The 23,509-nt window shown below is 39.8% G+C and overlaps 1 pseudogene; it reads left to right on the top strand.

Moving 5' to 3' along the window:
• The first annotated feature begins 1,852 nt into the window (after positions 1-1,852).
• Positions 1,853-23,180, top strand: LOC128591409 (40S ribosomal protein S3-like; annotated as a pseudogene).
• Positions 23,181-23,509: the final 329 nt, after the last annotated feature.

The raw sequence follows: 23,509 nt of genomic DNA, 5'->3' as shown, positions 1-23,509 counted from the left end.
GTGGAATTTAATGTATATTATGGACTTTTGTCAATAAAAGTATGTCAATATTAGTTCAATCATACTATGTAACAGATGTATCCCAGTAATATAAGATGTTAATAATAGGAGAAACTGTGGTGGGAGGGACTATACATAGTATGAGAACTGTAATTTCTGTGAAATTTTTTGGTAAACCTAAAACTGCTCTAAAAAACTAGTCTATTAAAAACAGGTAACTACTTTTATAGGGCCTAGATGGAGTAAGAGGAATGAGCTTTAGGGGGAAGAGTGAAGGCACAAGGGGTACTGAAGCACAGGGCAGAATGTGTTTGAAAATAAGTAGGAACAGAGCGTAGGTGAGGCTAGCAGAGCAAGGAATCAGGAAAGGCCACTCAAAACCAGGGGAGGAAGGCTGGCTGGCTGGCTAGGAAGACCAGATTCATCTTCTCGGCAGGGAAGAGACAGTAAAGGTGTTTTAGCTCAGAAGTGACATGATTAAATTGTGATTTGAGTCTCCAGGTTTTACATATTAGGTCTTAATAAGTTTATGAAGTTAGAATTTTTGACATTCTATCCCAGATTCTGAATCTTGGCAATGCCTCCAGCAAGTTTTTTGGGGTCCCCCCGACCCCCGGCCTTGATTTAGCACAGCTCTGGATGCTTTGCCTCACTGGGTAATTTAAATATTTATATTCCCATGATAGTGTGAATTACTGAGCAAATAATAGCAACTAATATTATTAAAGGATTCCTATGTGCCAAGTTCTATTGTAGGCACTTTACATGTATAAATTAATTTAATTCTCATAAAAAGCCTGTAAGGCAGGTACTATTTAAAACACTCATTTTACAGGTGACAAAACCAAGACAGTGAGGAGTTAAGTAACTTGCTCAAAACCATACACATTTACTTAGTGACAGAGCCAATAAGAAACAAGGAAAGACTAAAATAAAAGATTTCTGCTCTAAGACCGAATTATGTCACTAACACACTATTGTATATTGTAACACACTCCTATATAAAGGCACTGAACTGGTACTCTAGATATGGTTACCTGTTCACAAGACACCATGTCACTTCCCTAACCGAAAAACATTGTTTCCTCTTCCCCATGGAGTCCAGTCCAACCTAAACTCCTCTGACTAGCTTTCAACCTTATCATTTCGCACCATTCACCTTCACTGTGGTCAGCAGCCTCCTCATTAGGCTGCGAACATGCTGTGCTCATTTCTGACTCTCTGCCTTGGCTCATGTTTGTTCGCTGACCTGAAATCCCTGCTTTGCTGACTTGCTGACCTCTAACTAAACTCTCCCTGTGGAACAAGCCTCCAGTCCCTACCTCCTCCTGAAACTTCTGATTGCTCCTGCCACTGTGAATACATTTGTGCTCCCACCCCCACCTCCTCTTCCCTGAAAGCCTGTAACACCTACTTTTTCCTTTGAGATAACATACCTTCTTATGTCTTATTTGATTGCTTCTTGGCTGTAAATCCCATCTCTCCAACCACAGTACAGGTCCTTAAGCAAGGATCATTACTTTAGCCTCCTCCCCCAACTGCCAAGTGTTATGCTCACAGCAGACACTAAATACTCTGATTAATCTTCACTGGATATAAAATCCCACAGACATCACTGGAAATTGTCAGCTAATATTTACAAAAAAATCCCATAAAGTTTATAGCAGCACACAGACGATAAAAAATACAAAACAGAGGGAAAACTGGGTCTTCTGCACACTAGGAATTCTAATTAAGGAAAACAAACAAATAGATCCTAAAGGCAATATGCAGAACATAAAAAAAACTGTGAAGGTGGGTTTGAATGAGGCCTTGTATTTACCTTGCATCCACAGGCTGTGGTGTTACAAGGATGGCCCTGACCCACTACCCACCAGAACAGGCAGATAAAGGGGGTGAGGACGTGTGTTCAAAGCAGAGGAATGGCCCACAAAAGGTCAGGCTGAGAAGTCCAGAGTACATGCAGAAGTCAATGAGCGAGCGGGTGAATAAACTGGGACTTAAAGGTACTTAGAAGATAGTGGTATAAGTAAGACAGCATGGAGTGGATGGTGGAAAGTCCCTAGTTCCTGGACCACCAGCTGGGTGTTACCCTGTAAGCCAGCAGTTCTCAAACTTTTTGATCTAAGGACCACTTAAAACTCTAAACAATTACAAAGGGTTTTTGCTATGTAGATTTTATCTGTTCAAGCTGAGAACATTTTAAAAATCATTTATAATTCACTTAAAAATAGTAATGTAATATTAATGTTTTTAATGCAAAGCAACTGTTTTCCAGAATAAAATAGTGATAAAAGTGGCATTCTATTATTTTTACAAAAATCTTTATAGTCTGTCTAAAAAGAAGACAGCTGAATTCTCCTATCTGCTCTGTATGTTATCTGTAGTGATATGTAGTGGAATGTTTGAGGTATGTGAGGAATATCCAGCCTCACACAGATACATAGTTAATAGCCTTTTCAGATAGTTGTGAATTTATCTTTTGCTGTGACACCAAAACTCAACTTTTAAAGGTTGGTTGAAACGTGAAATTTCAAACCATGTCAGTGAACCCACTTTTTTATACTCTGCTATGTTAAAATCTATCAGTCTATTTTTACAGTTTGAGTGGATCTTTTACCCATGCATGATTTGGTAACATCATGCATTGGTCATTTAGAAAATACTGTTTCACCGAGTTACACAGATTTTCCAAATGTTGACACATTTCATTATGCAATATCAAATAATCACATTCATTGTTATCACCACCAATCTCATCAGAAAGTCTTTAAGTATTGGGAAGCTGTCAAGCTCTCTGTGGTAAATACCAGTTTTTCAAAATTCTAATTTTCACTTGAAAGCTCAAATTTTATAATTGGCACAAATACTGTCAAGCTTTTTTCTTTGAAGTAACTGGCGGCTTACTTCATTCATTTTAAAGAAAATATCTGCCAAATACTTAGGTCTGCATAACCATAGTTTGTCAGTAAAAATGTTCCATGAGAAAGTCACCTATCCGACTTCCTTCCTCAAACCATCACATCATTCATTGCATGAAGCAGAAGGGTTTCATGCATTTGCCCTAATTTGTGACCCAGAATATGAAAAAGATATCCATACAAGGGTAGAGATAAAAATAATAACTTCTGCTTCATCAAGGAGATTCTTAAGTAAAACTGGCTCTTTTTTTTTTTTTATACTGTCAGTGAATGACATAATAATTAAGTGTCCACCAGCACACTTTGGTGTCACTGCCTTGATTCATGCTAAAACACTAGCAGTTTTAAACACTGTTGATTTGGTACCATCGGTACAAATGACAACACAGTAGAAAAGGCAAATATATCTATGAAAACAGTTTTCACCTTAAAGACCACTTGAAAATGCCTTTTGGTGCCCCAGCAGTGTTTCAGATAAAATACAGAATACCCAAATATTTCATGGGGCATACTTACACTAAAAAAATTACTTGCTGTTTATTTGAACTTCAAACTTAATTGAGCTTTCTGAATTTTTATTTGCTGCAATTGGCAACCTTACCTCTGGAGGTCCATAGACCATACTTTGAAAACAGCTGCTCAGGCTGCTCTGAGCCATTTTTGAGCAGAGAAATAATACTTTTATGAAGTACAGAGAGTTGTACTTCATAAAAACAGCTCTACCCAAAGTGGGCAAGATAGATCAAAGGATGAAAAGATTGGTAGTGCATAGAGGAAGGTCCAAGGGATCAATTAAGAAGATGTTACAAGATTTATTGATCAATATATTTAGTTATTGTGAGGGGCAATGCCATTCTGAGATTGGGCAGGGAGACCAAAGTCCTGCAGATGGGAGCTCTCTGCCTAGTGAAGTCCCCTCTCCAGCGGTGCCAACAAGCTCACCCTCTCCTCATCTTGCCCAACCCCCACCACCAGCAGGACTTCTCCATTACAACTGACTTATACTCCACCCAGCAAAATTTCAAGTCTTTTCTTCTTGCTTTGGCCTCATTGCAAGCAGAGTCCAGCTGGTCTTTATCCTTCATCAAGCAACTGTTCACTTGAAGAGTAGGATTTACATTTCACATCAGACAAAGTAATTCCAGTTCCTTTAACTGGTTCACTCCCATCCCCCTTGACCCAATTCTTAATCTTATCCACCACTCTCTGATGCACCAAATACTCTCCACTTTCACAATTGGGAAATCTTGGCAAAGTCTAGTATATACAGTCAACACCCCCATTATCCATGCTGGCTGAGGAAGGGAGCAAGTCTTAGGTTTCCCATCTGTGCAATAAATTGATTATAAAACATATCTCTAAGGGTTCTAAACATTCTAATATGGTATATTGGGGAGCTTAGACTTTGGAGCCAGGCAGAACTAGGCTCAAATCCTGGCCCTGTAACCTACTAGCTGTGCTGTTTTGGGGGGAGCCATTTACCCTCTTACAGCCTCAGCTTCCTCACCTTCAAAACAGAGATAATATCACCCATCTTATTAATTTATTGCAAAGATTAAAAATAATGCTGTAGAGCCTCTGACACATAGCACCAAGTTGAACTATATAACTTAATGGTAATTTAACTAAATATACCCAGTTACAAAGAGAGAAATGTAGGGAGGGAGGAATCATTCAAATAGTGCTGGCAGGATTCTGCCCTTCCTGTGCTTGATGGTAGTTTCTTCTTTTACGTCCTGATGTTAGAACTTAACTCCCTGCCCCAATTAAAACATGATTCTCCTTTTTCTTGACTGCATTCTTTCATTCAGTTAGTCCCAAAGCAATAGAGCATAGTAGATTGTTTCATTATTTTTTAATTTTGCTTAATTAAAATTTCTATCATTTAGTATAAATACCGACAACCCCAAAGCAGATGAAATAGGACAGACATAATAGTAAAACCAGTATTTACACACATGCACACACATTCAATATGGCACACATTGAATGTTACTGTGAGTGTGTACCTGCATGCACACAACACACATACACAGGATGCTCAACCTTGGGTTAGTCAACACTACTACAGAGTCACTTCCAGGTGAGAAGCATTAGCTAGCCACTGGAAATGAAACTGGTAGTCACACCAGTAATGGAAAAATAACACATGTCTGCATCTGATCAGCCACAGGAGCAAATTTATGAGGACAGGAAGTTGTTAGGGAGATCCAGAAAGTCAATAAACGTCAGAAATTTTATAGTTCAAACATTACCATTTCCTTTTTGTTTCTTCAGAGCAGTTGTTTAAATATTCAATTCACAAAGCAAAACTGATGTTTAAACGGCACCAGAATCTCTCAGAGTTGGCACCTGCCATATAGACCTGTTTAATTTTGTTACAAAAACAAAAATTTAAGTCACAAATTCTTGATACTAACATAACTTTTTTCTTTATTTTATTTTAACTAACATAACTTTTAAATCAATATTTTGGGGAAGCATTCAACAGGAAATCATAAAAATATTAAAACTCTTCATTTCCTCAATTTTACTAATAAAACCATTTGAAATAAGCTGCACAGATCTTGAGTGCTAATTTAGGAACATTTTCTTTCTGATTGATAAAAATGAAATACAAGGGTGGCGTCTGTGGCTCAGTGAGTTGAGCACCGGCCCCATATACCGAGGGTGGCGGGTTCAAACCCAGCCCCGGCCAAACTGCAACAAAAAAATAGCCGGGCATTGTGGCAGACGCCTGTAGTCGGGAAGCTGAGGCAAGAGAATCGCGTAAGCCCAAGAGCTGGAGGTTGCTGTGAGCCGTGTGATGTCATGGCACTCTACCAAGGGTGGTAAAGTGAGACTGTGTCTCTACAAAAAAAAAAAAAAAAAATGAAATATGAAAATTCAGTGACCTCCCTCAGCTACCCATGATCCCATGATGGTCGAAATGGATGCTAAACATTGGGATTGGACTGTGTGCTTGAAATTTTGATATTTCCTTAGGTTATTAGAATATAGATACAGAAAAATGCTTTTGAAAAGTTTCCAAATTAAGAAACTTTTATAAATGAAGAGGCACATAGTCGAATCTGAAACCACTTATTTGAAGAAGAATCATTATACGAACTTAGACAATTCACTAAGGATTATCTTTTTCATGTTCTAATAACCAGGTTGGCACTGTTTTATATCCAGAAACATGGAACTTTCCATTTTTAAGTTCTATCTTTTCTGAGGTTGCTATTTTTAATGTGTGTTTGTAATACACTGAAGACATCTCAGTCAATCATGTGTTAAGCAAAATAATCACCATGGCAGGGAAACACACATGGTAGTCTTTATTGTCAACATGTCTATAAAAATGAAAAAATATTTGTTAGTGTTCCATTTTGATAAATACAAGGAACACGTGGAGCTGAAAGAAACCATATTGAGAGCTCCATAATTTTCCAAAGACTGACACTACTTTAATGGCAAATAGCAAAGAATTCCGGGCCATATGGGAGGGTTTTTGCAAACACACTACACCACAGACAGACTAGACTCTGATGATGTGGCAGAGTAGCCAAAAGACAAAGGACTGGATGTCATGTCCCATGAAACTCACTGCCTGAGTGCTTTGAAAGGTCTTTCAGGACTTTGAGCTGTTTATCCACAGCTTGCCCCACTTCCTTTCCCCTCAAGAGCCTCTTCTTGTCTTCCTTTCCCAGCTCCTTCTGCATAATTGGGTTCCTTTCATCTCTCATAGACCTTTCTTTCTAGAAGTTTCTTCCCTCCCATCCCTTTACTTTCCCCTCCAGATATTTCTGTATAAATATCAAAAATGCCCCAATTACAATAGCTCACTGGAGGCTGTTGAAGGCAAGGTCACCATCCCAAAGAAGCTTTATCAAAAAGACTCCTACAAGATGAGTCAGAAGATAGAGGGTCTCATTTTAGCCGTGCTTAGCTGTCATCATAGAACTCTGCAATGGTACAACTTAGAACTAGAAAAAGGACAGTACGAGTGAGAGGCTGGGACTCCCAGCTCTATTCTCTCCCTTGCGGTGTGAACTTCAGCAGTCTTTCTGAGCTTGCTTCATCATCTGTGATATGCTGACCTCAAAAGGTCACAAGGTGTATGAGGATAAAGGATTGGCACAGGAAGGTGATTGATGAATTAAAAAGTACAAGTCTCGGGTGGCGCCTGTGGCTCAATGAGTAGGGTGCCGGCCCCATATGCCGAGGGTGGCGGGTTCAAACCCAGCCCCGGCCAAACTGCAACAAAAAATAGCCGGGCGTTGTGGCGGGCGTCTGTAGTCCCAGCTGCTTGGGAGGCTGAGGCAAGAGAATCGCGTAAGCCCAAGAGTTAGAGGTTGCTGTGAGCCGTGTGACACCACGGCACTCTACCCGAGGGCAGTATAGTGAGACTCTGTCTCTACAAAAAATAAAAAAATAAAAAAAGTACAAGTCTCACGATGTTCAAAGAGTAGTTACTGCAACAACAGCAGCCACATCACCTGAGAGCTTGTTAGAAATGCAAATTATTCAACTCACCCCAGACCTACTGAATCAGAAACTCTAGAGGTGGAGCCCAGCACTTTGTGTTTCAACAAATCTCCCAAGTGATTCTGATTCACAGTGAAGTTTAAAGACATTGCACTCTACAGATGAATTGCTTTTTATAAGATTTCTTCTGGTTGTAGCTTTCTATGGTTCTGAATAGATTCTGGCAGCATAAGAAATGTTAATGCCTTGTGTTGCAATGGTACTTATGTGAAGAGCACAAAGGCTTATTCTTTTCTATTCTCCTCTTGCTTCTCAAAAAATCCCTACAAAGTAATGTAATGGATCCATTTCACAGAACCTCATTGCCCTTATAATATGGACCTAGCTTTGAGGGCTAGGAAATATTCTACCACAAAGCCAGCCTAATAACCTGATGGAAGCCCATGTATTATGATTTAAGGATCTCAGAAAGATCAGATTTTGCACTTTCTCACACAGCTCACTGATGCCAGAAATTCCGTCATAACAGTTCAAAGCTTTAGTCTTCTGCCTGAAACACCAATATCCCTGGGAATGTCACAACAAGCCCTTTAATTTGCCAGGAGGGGAAATGGAAGGAAAAGAATATGAGTACCTTGTTCTCAGGAAGTGGAGTGTCTACACTGGCTTTGGGAAGAATACCTCCAATGGGGGTATCTAGGATTACTATGGGCAACTTTGCTACAGAATTTGGCCAAAGGCCAGGTGTGCACACATAATGAGATGGGCATCATAGGTACATAGAAACCTTAAGGATTAACTGGAGAGTCTCGGGTGAAGGAGGAAGAATAAGAAGACCATAACAGAGAATCAAATGGGCAGATTCCTGTTTTTGGTACACTAGAAAAGATAGAACACCCCCTGCCAACTAACATGGAAATGGAAACTCTATTTGGTTCTCTCCTTCCTTACCTCTCTTATATTTGACATTTTGGTGTCCCTTTTTTAAAGAAATATTGGATTTATATTGTACCTTACAGTTTGTAAACCACTCCCACATGCAATATTAATATGCTCACTGCAGCCCTATGAGGAAGATAAAATTCCTCATTTACTAAGGAGGAAACTTGGTTATGCCTGTGGCTAATACACAGCAGAGCTTAGGTTTGAGTCCTAGTTTTCCAACTCCAAGCCTGGAGTTGTCTACATCTCAGTCCATATTTTAGATATATATATATATATATATTTTTTTTTTTTTTTTTTTGAGACAGAGCAGAATCTCAAGCTGTCACCCTGGGTTGAGTGCCATGGCTTCACCACTCACAACAACCTTAAACTCTTGGGCTTAAGCAATTCTCTTGCCTCAGCATCCCAAGTAGCTGGGACTACAGATGCCTACCACAATGCCTGGCCATTTTGTTGTTGTTGTTGTTGCAGTTGTCATTGTTGTTTAACTGGCCCAGCCGGGTTCAAACCTGCCAGCCTTGGTGTATGTGGCTGGCGACCTACCCACTGAGCTATGGGTGCTGCCTCATTCTATATTTTTAATCTGGTTTGCACCTTGCTGTGGAGATGAACTATGCATTAATGCTCCTATACTCCCTTAAAAAGGAGGATAGCAGGGTTCCAGAGCCTGGGCAGAGTGTGAATCCCAAGTTCCCAATTGAGCAGGTTCCCACTTTGCTTCCACTGTTTATCTTCCCCCTGCTTTTAGAGCACAAGAGCTTAATGACTTTACAGATGGGCAACATTGTGAGCCATAGAAAGGAGATTCTGCTACACATAATTGTACTTTGAAAATATCACTGTGGAAGTGCGTGGTTGAGTCACAGAGTTGGCAGGAGAACTTTACTTGGGCCAGGCCCTTCTGGTAATGAACTATATAGGGTTCTGCAAGGTAGCCCAGGCCATGGTCCTTCCCTGACTCTAGGCAGAGGGTTGCTATGGCCACACTGAAAAGCATTCTTTGTTCTATTACTGAGGCCAGTGCCCTTGGTTCATGCACAGAGGTTTGGCATAAAATTTTCTATGATTTCTTGTAAGCCTTCAATTTTATTAATAATTTATATATAACAAAAGCTTTAATTCTGGTATCTGGTCACTTTGTACCATGTATGTGACTCCAGCTTCCCCCCAATAATAATGGATTACAAATTCATACTGCAAGTCCTAAGCTCAATGCCACACCACCTAATGCCTGCCACATGTTGCCACCATCAGACCTAAGTGGAAAAGTCTAAAACAAAACCCATTCTTCATTATCCTCTACAAAACAGTTCACCTTAGCAACTTCTAGTGCAAACATTTTCTCAACCATCAAGACTCAACAGGGGCCAGACGTGATGGCTTATGACTGTAATCCTAGCTCTCTGGGAGGGCGAGGCAGGAGGATTGCTTGAACCCAGGAGTTTGAGGTTGCTGTGAGGTAGGCTGACTCCCAGGCATTCTAGCCTGGGCAACAGAATGACACTCTGTCTTTAAAAAAAAAAAGACAGGTGTCATGGCTCATGCCTATAATCCTGGCCCTCTGGGAGCCCAAGGTGGCAGGATCCCTTGAGCTCAGGAGTTCAAGGCCAGCCTGAGCAAGAACAAGACTCTGTCTCTACTAAAAATAGAAAAAAACTAGCCTGGCATAGCCAGATACTCAGGAGCCTGAGCAAAAAAGAATTGCTCACTCTGGGAGGCTGAGGCAGGTGGATTGTCTGAGCTCACTAGTTCAAGACCAGTCTGAGGAAGAGCGAGACCCCGACTCCAAAAATAGCTGGATGTTGTGGCAGGGATCTGTAGTCCCAGCTACTTGGGAGGCTGGGGCAAGAAGATCATTTGAGCCCAAGAGTTTGAGGTTGCTGTGAGCTATGACACCATGGCACTCTACCCAGGTGACAGAGTGAGATTCTGTCTCATAAAAAAAGACTCAACATGATGGAATTGTCTTCTTCATTTTGTACCTTTTGTTTATTACTCATTAATTTCTATTTCCTGAGTTCACTCTTCATACTGCTACCTGACTGATCTCTGTGATCTATATTACATTTTCTTGCACTGTGCTATTAGTCACGAGTATCACTAAGAACAAAATGTCCTAAACTACAGCACTTTTCAGACTTTAGTGTGCATGGAAATCCCCTTTGAATCTTGTCAAAATGCACATTTGGATTCAGCAAGACTGGGCTGTGGTGGGATTCTGCATTTCTAACATGCTCCCAGATAGTGTCAAAGCATGCAGTTCCCAGACCACAGTTTATCAAAGTCCCTCCTAGAGCATCAAGTACAACCTCCCATTCTGCCTGGTTTTAAGGCCCTTGTCTCATTTCCCACCCCCACCCCACGCACCGTTCTCACCTGGCCAGCTCCTGACACCTCATGACACATGGACCCTTCCTGCTATCCTGGCTTACTTGGAACACCTGACCCTCTTCTCTCTGCCTAGTTCAATCTCAACCCTCTGTCAGGACCCATCCTGGCCTACCATTTAGTCTTCCCCAACCACTCCACAGTTTATTAATCCTTTTTTCCTCTAATCTCCCACAATTATAGAAAGTGCAGTGATCTTCCCATCATATCCCAAGCTTTGCAGCTGACAGCAGGAGGAAAACTGGACTGAGAGAGATATGGAAACTGGGCACACTTTACAACTGCTGGCAAATCATTTTTCCTTTCTGAAAAATGGTAAAAGTGTACCTGGTAATGCTAAATTAGGTCAGGGGTCTTGGGGTTTTTTAAAGTGACTTATTTTATCTTTAACACATCAGAAACTTAGTTCAATGAAGGGTCCTATGTGATGCAAATTGCATTAAACAAAATGCAGACATGTCAGCAGCTAAAGCTACTCTAAGAACGTTCAACTTAAGAGATACTTTAGCCATCACTTGATCTAGCCTCATTTTATTGATAAAGAAGCTAAATCCTTAAGACAAGAAATAGCTTCCTCACCTACACAACTGGTTAGTAGCAGATTCAGTGCCAGCACCCATATTTCTGAGTTTTTGATTCTTCTAGCTACAGCATCTTCCTAAATGTTTAAGGGGAGCCACTATTATATTACACAAACAATGTACTAATACACCATGACTAGTTAAGCTAGATAAAACTCAGCAAATGTTTAATGGTAAGATATTATGAGATGGCAATCTGCAAGGCAAGATACCTTATCCATTGCAGAGTCCTCTTGCCTTCCACCATAGTCCAGCCCCACAATGCGGGTGAGACTCCTGACTAAGCTACTGAAATAAAGGTCTCCTCTTAACTCTGGCATCAAGGTCCTCCACATCTGGCCCTAATCTAACCTTCCAATATCCCTCAGTCCCACTGTTTCTCACACATACCTTATGCCACTGTTAATTCTTTTTATTTTTTTTAATTACAACCACTGTTAATTCTTAATCTACCAGACTACTGCTGCTCACATGAGCCCATATGGACCTGGTTAAATCTGCTACATCTTGAAGTTTGGACATTTTGAAGTTCGAAACTGAACTGGGCAATTGCATAATGTGGAATATAAGTCCAGCCTGCACAATGGTTCCACCCTTTAGGGAGCTGTGACCATAATCTTTCCAGGATAAAGGAGCTTTTCTTTTCTCTTCTGGCTTCCTAATACCACCTCCGGTGAAGCTCTACTGTGTGGAGCCCAGACAATTGTCATGCTGTGGCCAGAGATGTTTAATTGGACTTTAAAAGATGAGAAAGCAGCAGGGAGCTGATTGTCAGCCCTCTGACAAGACTGCACAGCATAGGTGGCCCAGCAGCACAGAGGAGTGGTAGCCTGCCCCATGTTGATGACTGTTTCTACCCAGGGGGGCAGTGAAGTCTGAGAAAAGGGGGAGAAATGTAGCACTGGCAATAGAGCCTTTAGAGAACGCAGTGCCAGGTTGTCCTATATTCTATTTCACCCCAAGAATTGTTCTTCCCTTTTTAACTTTCTCCTCCTCATAAGACAAACCTCTCTAAGCCTTAATATTAATAATTTATTTTCATTTTTTAGTCCGTTTCCATTTCCATGCTACCCTTTAAGCCTCACTAAGACTTTGAGGTAGGTCAAGGAAAATATTCTCACTTCCAGTTTATAAAGGAGTCAACTAGATCTATTATGCTGGTACATAAGTTTGTCAAGGTTATACAACTAGTAAATAGTTAAGCCAGAACTGGAGATCACTTGTCAAGGATCACTGATGAAACAATACATAAAAGTTATTTCAAACATGACAAGTGTACAATTCTAATTCCTGCTTCTGAAAGCTATTCCCCAAAGAAAAAAAGATCCTTTTGTTGTGACAGCGCCTGGAGAACAAGCTATGCCCTAAAGGCTAATTAAAAAACGGAGGTTGCCACATCTACCCTTCATCCTTGGATCAGCAGTGATTTACATAGAAACATAGACATTTCCAGAGCACCCTAAGATGTCTACATGCTCCTGTGCTTCTAGGCACGGAGGAGTTGATAGGTCTATAAGAAAGCAAATGTGTAAGGAGGACCCTATATACTACTTACTCTGAGACAGATAATATGGAATGTGGCCATGAACCCAGATTGTTTGATTCATCTCCAGGGTAAATAGGGCTTTGGCAGGTCAGATATGCCACTAAATGTGTGATGTGATTCTTACATATTATTTTTCCCAAAAAGGTCTGAAATAGGAGAAAACCATGACAATTAACTTATTTTCCTCCTGCTGAACATTAAGGCTGCCATATCCTTCACTCTCAATTTTAAAAATTTAAGGATGTTACTTTTCCTGAAACTGAGGAGAACATTCAACCTTTAAGCATTGCCTGTAAAAGACTTTTATCTTTTTTTTCTCAGTAGGATTTACACATTACTGAGAAAATAAAACAGTGATAGCCCTGTAAGAAATTGGCTAAGTGGAGGCCAAAAAGAAGTCAGGAATATTGAAGTTAGGTTCTCAGACAGTAACTAAGCCAAATCAGCCAGAAACACTGTACCTTCTCAGAGAGCTTTTCTTGTTTTGTTTTGTTTTGTTGTTTCGTTTTTAAGGAGAAGGAAAAAAAAGTTTATTAATTTGCCAGCAAATGAGGTGGCTGGCAGACTCCTGTCTCAAACTACCCAGCATCTCTCAAGAGAGTTTCATGTACCCAAAGCCCCTGGATTTCAAAATACAATGATTGTGAAGGCAGAATACAAAAGTAACAACATCCTTATGCAAAGAGAATTTATAACTTAAACATATTTAAGAATAACTCAAAGGCCAGATGAAATGGCTCACACCTATAATCCCAGCATTTTGGGAGGACAAGGCTGGCGGATCATTTGAGATTAAGACTTTGAGACCATCCTAGACAAAAAAGTGAGACCCCCCATCTCTACCACACATACAAAAAAAGAATTATCCAGGTGTGGTGGTACATGCCCGTAATCTCAGCTACGCAAGAAGAAGAGGTGGGAAGATTGGTTAGGCCTGGTACTTTGAAGTTGTAGTGAGCTATAATGACACCAGTACACACTAATAAGACACTGTGTCAAAAAAAAGGGGGTGGGGTGGGATGAGAATAACTCAAGAGACTTCATGTTTCAATGTTTCAAGAATACAGAGTGAAGATATTTCACTCCATTTTTCTCCCAGAAATTATTCTAAAAAAAAAATAAGAAGAAAAACAAATGAAAATACAAAGCCCACCCTTGATGAAAATCCTAATACATGACAAAAGTTAAATGACATAGTAGAGGAGAGGAAGATAAAAATATAGTACTTCCAGATACTCCAACAGGTCCCCCATAAAAATAAAAGTCAGACGGGGTATGGTGGCTCATGCCTGTAAATCCTAACACTTTAGGAGGCGCAGGCAGGACTGCTTGAGATCAGGAGTTCAAGATCAGTCTCAGCAGGAGTAAGATCCCACTTCTTAAAAAAATAGAAAAATTAGCCCAGTATTGTGGTAAATACCTGTAGTCGCAGCCTCAGAAGGGTAAGGCAAGCAGATCACTTGAACCCAGGAGTTTGAGGTTGCAGTGAGCTATAATAACATCATTGCACTCTAGCCTGGGCAACAGTGCCAGATCCTGCTTCAAAACACAAACAAACAAACAAACAAATAAAAAACCCCAGAAAGTCATAGGATTGGGGCACCAGGTATTGTAATAACCTATGATTGTGGTTCCAGTCAGATAACAGTGTAGTATCTTGATAAAAGTATCCTCCTATACATAAAAATTATAAAACCAGAATAAAAACAATGTTAATGTATGAAAGCTTTGCAAAGTGACCAAAGCAAGGCAGATCCCAAAAGGGAAATTAACTCTTGAAAGATGAGAATTGCAGCAGATGAGATTTGATGTTTGTGACTTTTTGCCTAAGGATACTTCCCTATCTGTGCAGTGTGGACTGGCAAAAAGTTTAGGCTTACTTCCTTGAGGTGTCAGAGGACAGAATACAGGCTAGCAGAAAGGACAGAAATTATTTGAGAAAAGAGAAAAGAGAAATCCATCAAGAGTATGATCCCCAAAATCTGAGTATATGCTATACCCACATTTGTGATTGACATTGTACTATTATTTCACAAGGGAAACTCTAGGAAACTCAACAGAAATAGTAGCTACTAGCTAAAAGGACTTAGTGGAGATTTCCTCTGTTGTCTACCTCAGGGGAAACAGTTTGAAGTCTGAGTCCAGGAGGAAATAAGACTCCAGGCATCTCTGGCTGGCGGGATCTGCCTATAATCATCCCTTTGAGGACACAGGGAGTTAGCAAGGGACTTCTGGACCCCAAGAGGAGGACAAAAACAGTGGGAAACTGGCGAGTGTTTGCATGTGTTCAATCCACCTAATCACGCCGGCAACCGTAAGTACAAGCAGCAGTGAGACTGCAAACCAGAAAGGCCTTACCTGTGAACTGTTTAGGTGTTTTTGAACTTGGCACTCAGTTGAACTGCCTTGGGGAGAGCTTGAGCAGGAGTGCGGAGAACTTTGGGCATTGTCTGGGGTCCCAGACAGAGCCGCTAAGCTGGGCTGCAGGCAGCCATTGTGAGATAACTGCCCTGGCAAGCTCCGCCCTCAGGGTCCCAGAGCAAGGATCAGGCAGGACGTAGTAACCTAGTGACTGAGCAGCCTAAAGGCAGCGACTGAGCTGCCTTACAGCCTTAACCCTCAGGGGCACAGTGAGACAGTTTTGGCACAATGGAGGCTCAGGCTGTTGCCCTGGGTAGAGTGCCGTGGTGTCACAGCTCATAGCAATCTCAAAGCCCTGGGCTTGGCGCTACCCGGACCCCCATAAGATCTGCGCCGCGACCCCGCAGCAACCGGGGCTCCACATGCCCTGACCAGGAATGGCGGGAACCGAGCAACCCTGCATTCTCCCTCTTGTGTCCTCCCAGCCTCCACACTAGCCCGCTCATCTGGCCAGGGATACTGGTAGCCGCGTGCCCTCTGGAGACCTCCCTGCCTTGGCACAGAGCCCTTCTCCTAGCCAGAGACTGCTGGAGCCTTGGGCTCTCTGTGCCAAAGTCACTGGGTGACAGGCACTCCCAGAACCGTGCACACCACCTCCCGCCCTGTTGCTAGATCTGGGTGTGTCACACGCCAGAGCTGCTTCCACAACCAGAGCAGGTAGAGCAGCCCTAGAGGTTCCCTAGGTAGAGTAGCCCCAGAGGAACTACACACGGTCACTCCCTACAAAGATCCAGCAACAATAGAGTGATCCTGCTGGGGTCTAATCTGGGAGAGACACCTCCCCAACTCTGAAGACGGCCAGAGGCAACTGTGAGAAACAATCATGAGGCGAAATCAACAGAAAAACTCTGGCAATATGAATAATCACAGTAGATCAACTCCCCCAAGCATCAATGGGGCAGACACAGCACAAGATCTGATGCACAAATAGCTGAGATGTCAGAAATTGAATTCAGAATCTGGATAGCAAATAAGATTGAATTAGAACTCCAAGCAGTAACCCAAAAGATATCTCAAGAATTCAACAAATTCAAAGACCAAATGACCAAAGAATTTGACACATTGAGACAAGAAGTTACAGCCCTCAATGATCTGAGAAACACAGTAGAATCCCTCAGCAACAGAATGGACCAAGCAGAAGAAAGGATTTCTGACATTGAAGACAAAGTTTTTGAACGCTCCCAAACTCTCAAAGAGGATGAGAAATAGAGGGAAAAAACAGATCACTCTCTCAGAGAGCTCTGGGATAATTCGACGAAAACTAATATTCGTCTCATAGGGATCGCCGAAAGTGACAAAGTGGCTTCACAAGGCACAGAGTCTCTTCTCCATGAGAATGTGAAGGAGAACTTTCCAGACATGCCAAGAGATTCTGAAATTCAGATAGCTGACAGTTTCAGAACTCCAGCACGACTCAACCCGAATAAGACATCCCCCAGACACATCATAATCAACTTCACTAAAGTTAACATGAAGGAGAAAATTCTGAAAGCTGCCAGACGAAAGAAAACCATTACCTACAAGGGGAAGAATATTAGAATAACTGCAGATGGCTCTGCTGAAACCTTTCAAGTTAGAATAGGATGGTCATCGACTTTCAATCTCCTAAAACAAAATAACTTTCAACCCAGGATCCTATGCCCAGCTAAACTGAGTTTCATTTACGACAGAGAAATAAAATACTTCAATGACATTCACATGTTGAAGAAATTTGCCATAACTCAACCAGCTCTCCAGGATATTCAAAGACCTTTCCTCCATAAAGACCAGCGTAATCCTCCACAACTAAAGTAAACTCACCCAGAAAATTTTGATCAAATTCCAACTTCCACAGTCGCAAAAGGATTAAAAATGTCCACCAGACTCTCAAAAGCCTTATCAATATTCTCAATTAACGTGAATGGTTTAAACTGTCCTCTAAAGAGGCACAGGTTGGCTGACTGGATACAAAAACTCAAGCCAGATATCTGCTGCATACAAGAATCGCATCTTACATTAAAAGACAAATATAGACTCAAGATGAAGGGATGGTCATCTATATTCCAGGCAAATGGAAAGCAGAAAAAAGCAGGTGTTGCAATCCTGTTCACAGACGCAATAGGCTTTAAACCAACCAAATTAATTAAGGATAAGGATGGACACTTCATATTTGTTAAAGGTAATACTCAATATGATGACATCTCAATTATTAACATTTATGCACTGAACCACAACGCACCTCAATTTATAAGAGAAACTCTAACAGACATGAGCAACTCAATTTCCTCCACTTCCATAGTAGTTGGAGATTTTAACACCCCTTTAGCAGTGCTGCATACATCCTCCAAAAAGAAGCTAAGCAAAGAAATTTTAGATTTCAACTTAACCATTCAACATCTGGACTTAACAGACATCTACAGAACATTTCATCCCAACAAAACTGAATACACATTCTTCTCATCAGTCCACGGAACATACTTCAAAATCGACCACATCCTAGGCCACAAATCTAACCTCAGAAAATTTAAAAAAAATAGAAATTATTCCTTGTATCTTCTCAGACCATCATGGAATAAAAGTTGAACTCAATAACAACAGAAATCTGCATACCCATACAAGAACATGGACACTAAATAACCTTATGCCGAAGGATAGATGGGTTATAGACGAGAGTAAGAAGGAAATCACCAAATTTTTGGAACAAAACAACAATCAAGACGCGAATTATCAGAACCTCTGGGATACTGCAAAGGCAGTCCTAAGAGGGAAATTTATAGCACTGCAAGCCTTCCTCAAGGAAACAGAAAGAGAGGAAGTTAATAACTTAATGGGACATCTCAAGCAACTGGAGAAGGAAGAACACTCCAATCCCAAACCCAGCAGAAGAAAAGAAATAACCAAAATCAGAGCAGAATGAAATGAAATCGAAAACAAAAGAATTATACAACAGATCAATAAATCCAAAAGTTAGTTTTTTGAAAAGATCAATAAAATAGATAAACCTTTGGCCAACCTAACCAGGAAAACAAGAGTAAAATCTCTAATTTCATCATTCAGAAATGGTAAAGATGAAATAACAACAGACCCCTCAGAAATCCAAAAAACCCTTAACGAATACTACAAGAAACTCTACTCTCAGAAATATGAAAATCTGAAAGAAATCAACCAATACTTGGAAGTACACCACCTACCAAGACTTAGCCAGAACGAAGTGGAAATGCGGAACAAGCCTATATCAAGTTCTGAAATAGCATCAACTATACAAAATCTCCCTTAAAAGAAAAGCCCAGGACCAGATGGCTTTACGTCAAAATTCTACCAAACCTTTAAAGGAGAACTAGAACCTATACTACTAAACCTCTTCCAAAATATAGAAAAAGAAGGAATATTACCCAACACATTCTACAAAGCAAACATCACCTTGATCCCCAAACCAGGGAAAGACCCAACAAGAAAAGAAAACTGTAGACGAATATCACTAATGAATATTGATGCTAAAATACTCAATAAGATCCTAACAAACAGAATCCAACAACACATCAAAAAAATTATACACCATGACCAAGTCAGATGTATCCCAGGGTCTCAAGGCTGGTTCAATATACATAAATCTATAAATGTAATTCAACACATAAACAAACTTAAAAATAAAGACCATATGATTCTTTCAATTGATACAGACAAAGCTTTTGATAATATCCAGCATCCCTTCATGATCAGAACACTTAAGAAAATTGGTATAGAAGGGACATTTCTTAAACTAATAGAGGCCATCTACAGCAAACCCACAGCCAATATCGTACTGAATGGAGTTAAATTGAAATCATTTCCACTTAGATCAGGAATGAGGCAAAGTTGCCTATTGTCTCCATTGCTCTTTAACATTGTAATGGAAGTTTTAGCCATTGCAATTAGGGAAGAAAAAGAGATCAAGGGTATCCACATAGGGTCAGAAGAGATCAAACTTTCACTCTTCACAGATGATATGATCGTATATCTGGAAAACACTAGGGATTCTATTACAAAACTTTTAGAAGTGATCAAGGAATATAGCAATGTCTCAGGCTACAAAATCAATACCCATAAATCTGTAGCCTTTATGTATACCAACAATAACCAAGCTGAAAAAACAGTGAAAGACTCTATTCCTTTCACAGTAGGGCCAAAAAAGATGAAATATTTGGGAGTATACCTAACAAAGGATGTGAAAGATCTCTACAAAGAGAACTATGAAACTTTAAGAAAAGAAATAGCTGAAGATGTTAACAGATGGAAAAACATACCATGCTCATGGCTGGGAAGAATCAACATTATTAAAATGTCCATACTATCCAAAGCAATATATAATTTTAATGCAATTCCTGTTAAAGCTCCATTGTCATATTTCAAAGATCTTGAAAAAATAATACTTCGTTTTATATGGAATCAGAAAAAACCTCGAGTAGCCAAAACATTACTCAGCAATAAAAACAAAGCAGGAGGAATCACGCTACCAGACCTGAGACTGTACTATAAATCAATAGTGATCAAAACAGCATGGTACTGGCACAAAAGCAGAGAAGTAGATGTCTGGAACAGAATAGAGAACCAAGAGATGAATCCAGTTACTTACCGTTATTTGATCTTTGTCAAGCCAATTAAAAACATTCAGTGGGGAAAAGATTCCCTATTTAACGAATGGTGCTGGGTGAACTGGCTGGCAACCTGTAGAAGATTGAAACTGGGCCCACACCTTTCACCATTAACTTTGATAGACTCTCAATGGATTAAAGATTTAAACTTAAGACATGAAACTATAAAAATACTTGAAGAAAGTGCAGGGAAAACTCTTGAAGGAATCGGCCTGGGTGAATATTTTATGAGGAGGACTCCCCAGGCAATTGAAGCAGTATCAAAAATACACTACTGGGACCTGATCAAACTAAAAAGCTTCTGCATAGCCAAGAACATAGTAAGTAAAACAAGCAGACAGCCCTCAGAATGGGAGAAAATATTTGCAGGTAATACCTCCCATAAATGTCTTATAACCAGAATCAATAGAGAACTCAAATGTATTAGCAAGAAAAGAACACGTGACCCCATCTCAGCGTGGGCAAGGGACTTGACGAGAAACTTCTCTAAAGAAGACAGACGCACAATCTACAAACACATGAAAAAAAGCTCATCATCCTTAATCATCAGAGAAATGCAAATCAAAACTACTTTGATATGTCACCTAGCCCCAGTAAGAGTAGCCCACATAACAAAATCCCAAAACCAGAGGTGTTGGTATGGATGTAGAGAAAAAGGCACACTTCTACACTGCTGGTGGGAATGCACACTAATACCTTCCTTCTGGAAGGATGTTTGGAGAATACTTAGAGACCTAAAAATAGACCTGCCATTCGATCCTATCTATAATTCCTTTACTAGGTTTATACCCAGAAGACCAAAAATCACAATATAACAAAGACATCTGTACCAGAATGTTTATTGCAGCCCAATTCATAATTGCTAAGTCATGGAAGAAGCCCAAGTGCCCATCGACAAACAAATGGACTAGCAAATTGTGGTACATGTATACCATGGAATACTATGCAGCCTTAAAGAAAGATGGAGGCTTTACCTCTTTCATGTTTACATGGATGGCGCTGGAACATATTCTTCTTAGTAAAGTATCTCAGGAATGGAAGAAAAAGTATCCAATGTACTCAGCTCTACTATGAAGCTAAATTATAGCTTTCACACGAAGGTTATAACCCAACTATAGCACAAGACTATGGGGAAAGGGCCAAGGAAGGGCAAGGGAGGGGGGAGATTTTTGTGGAGGGAGGGTAATGGGTAGGGCCATATCTACAGTGCATCTTAATGTACACAGCTATGATTTAACAATAAAATAAATAAATTAAAAAAAAAATAAGTCTGAGTCCTGTGAACTGATTTCAAAAATAAAGATCAACATTTTTGGATGAAAATAACTGAATCCAGAGTCTCTACAATGTGTCATGTACAATGTCCTATAAAATCAAGTTGTAAATACAAAGAACAGAAATATGTGATACATAGTCAATGAGTGGAGGGGAGGAGTTAATAGAAATCAATCCCAAGATGATATCAGTGTTGGGATTAGTAGACAAGAGGTTTCATTATAAATAAATCCAATCACATTAACATAAAAAATACAGGCATAATAAATGAACTGATACTCTCAGCAAAGAAATTGAAACTATAAAAACTAAAACATCTGGAACCAAAAAGTATAATAGAAGTAAAAATAAAATTCACTAGATGAGCTCAAGAAAAAATTGGCGATGACAGAAGAAAGAATCCATGAAACTGGAAAATGGTAGTAATTATTCAATATAAAGTACAGAAAGAAAGAACTAGAGAAAATGGACAAAAACACAGGGACTTATGGCTCAATATTAAACAGTTTAATAAAGTGGGAGAAAGAATAGTGGGAAAATAACATTTGAAGAAATATGGTTGAAATTTTTCTAAGTTTGATGAAAAACATAAGAAGCTCAGAAAAATGCAAGTAAGAGAAATGCAAAAAAAAAAAACACCTGGGGATATTATGATCAAACTGTGGAAAGCCAAAGGTAAAACTTTTGAGAGATGCCAAAGAAAAATGACACATTACATACAGACTGAAGATCAACAAAATGAACAACAGAAGACTACTTGTGATTGGAAAAAATAAAAGCTGGAGAACAATGAAATAGTAGCTTTAATATGCTAAAATAAAAATCATTCAACTCAGAGTTCTATATCCTTCAAAAAGAAATGTAAAATTAGGTCATTTGAAAATAAATAAAATCTTAGGGAATTGTAACCACATTGTAAGAAATAGAAGATGAAGTTCTTCAGGCTGATGAGAAGTTCTTTAAACACTAGATGGAAAGCTGACAATGGACATGAAGAGCACTAGAAAAGGTAAATATGTACATAAATGTACATAAAATACTATACTTTTTTCTTTGCTTAATTACTTTAAGAGATATATGACTATTTAAAAGTAATACTATGCTATAGAGTGTATAATGTATAATGCATATTGATGTAAAATATATAGAAATAATTGCAGAAAGAACAGGGAGATGATTAAAACAATACCCTTGCATGATCCCATATGTTATATGAAGTAGTACAATATTAATTCTAAGCTGACTAAGATAAATTGAAAACATGTATTTTAATACTAACAGGAGCCCCTAAAAATATGGAAAGAGATAAAGGTAAGAAGAATCAAAATGAAATACTAAAAAAAAACAAAAAAAAACAAAATGAAATACTAAAACATATTAACACCCAAGAGAGACAAGAAATGCAGAACCAAGAAACAAAAATCATATCAGACAAATAGAAAACAAATCCAACCAGAACAGAAATCATTATCTTAGCCACCAGAACAGGAATGTTCTTGGTGAGAAAGGCCAGCACCTTCAGGAACTGACTGCTGTAGTTCAGAAAAGGTGTGGCTTCCTAGACATGTAAAACTTTATGCTGAAAAGGTGTGCAGGAGGGGTTTGTGTGCCATTGCCCAGGCAGAATCTTTGCATTCCAAACTCCTCAGAGAGCTTGCAGTGTGGAGAGCCTGCTATGATGTGCTACAGTTCATCATGGAGAGAGGAATCAAGGGCTGTGAGGTCATGGTGTCTGGGAAACTCCAAGGACAGAGGGCTAAGTCCACAAAGTTTGTGGATGGCCCGATGATCCACAGTGGGGATGCTGTTAACTAATATGTTGATACTGCTATGCTAAGTGCTGCTTATGCTGCCCATGCTGCCATGGGACCCTACTGGTAAGTCTGGCCCTAGGAAACCCCTGGCTAACCACATGAGCATCCTGGAACCCAGAGATGAGATAGTGTCTACCACCCCCATCTCAGAACAGAAGAGTGGGTAGCCAGAACTGCCTGCCATGCCCCAGTCAGTCCCGACAACATAACAGGGTTTCCTTGGCAGCGATATCTGGATATTACACCATAAAGACCTTTAATAAACTCTTGTATAAAGAAAAAAAAAAAAAATGACTGCAATCGTTTAAAAAATAGAGTCAAGCAAATTTGAGATACAACCATATGGGGATTATGAGAAGCGGAGAGCATAGTGAAAAAGAGCTAAAACTTTTTCTCCACCAATGTATAATGTATAAAGTCTGTAAATCAGGAATAGATATATAGATAAAGATACAGATACACATGACTAAGGAAGGGGAAGAAATAGTTAAAAGAATTAAGAAGTGGTTACTTCTAGGGAATAGACTCGCATGTGTAG

The sequence above is a fragment of the Nycticebus coucang genome, chromosome 8 (assembly GCF_027406575.1).
Source record: "Nycticebus coucang isolate mNycCou1 chromosome 8, mNycCou1.pri, whole genome shotgun sequence".
NCBI classification, from domain to species: Eukaryota; Metazoa; Chordata; class Mammalia; order Primates; family Lorisidae; genus Nycticebus; species Nycticebus coucang.
This window is presented reverse-complemented; position numbering and strand designations above follow the sequence as displayed.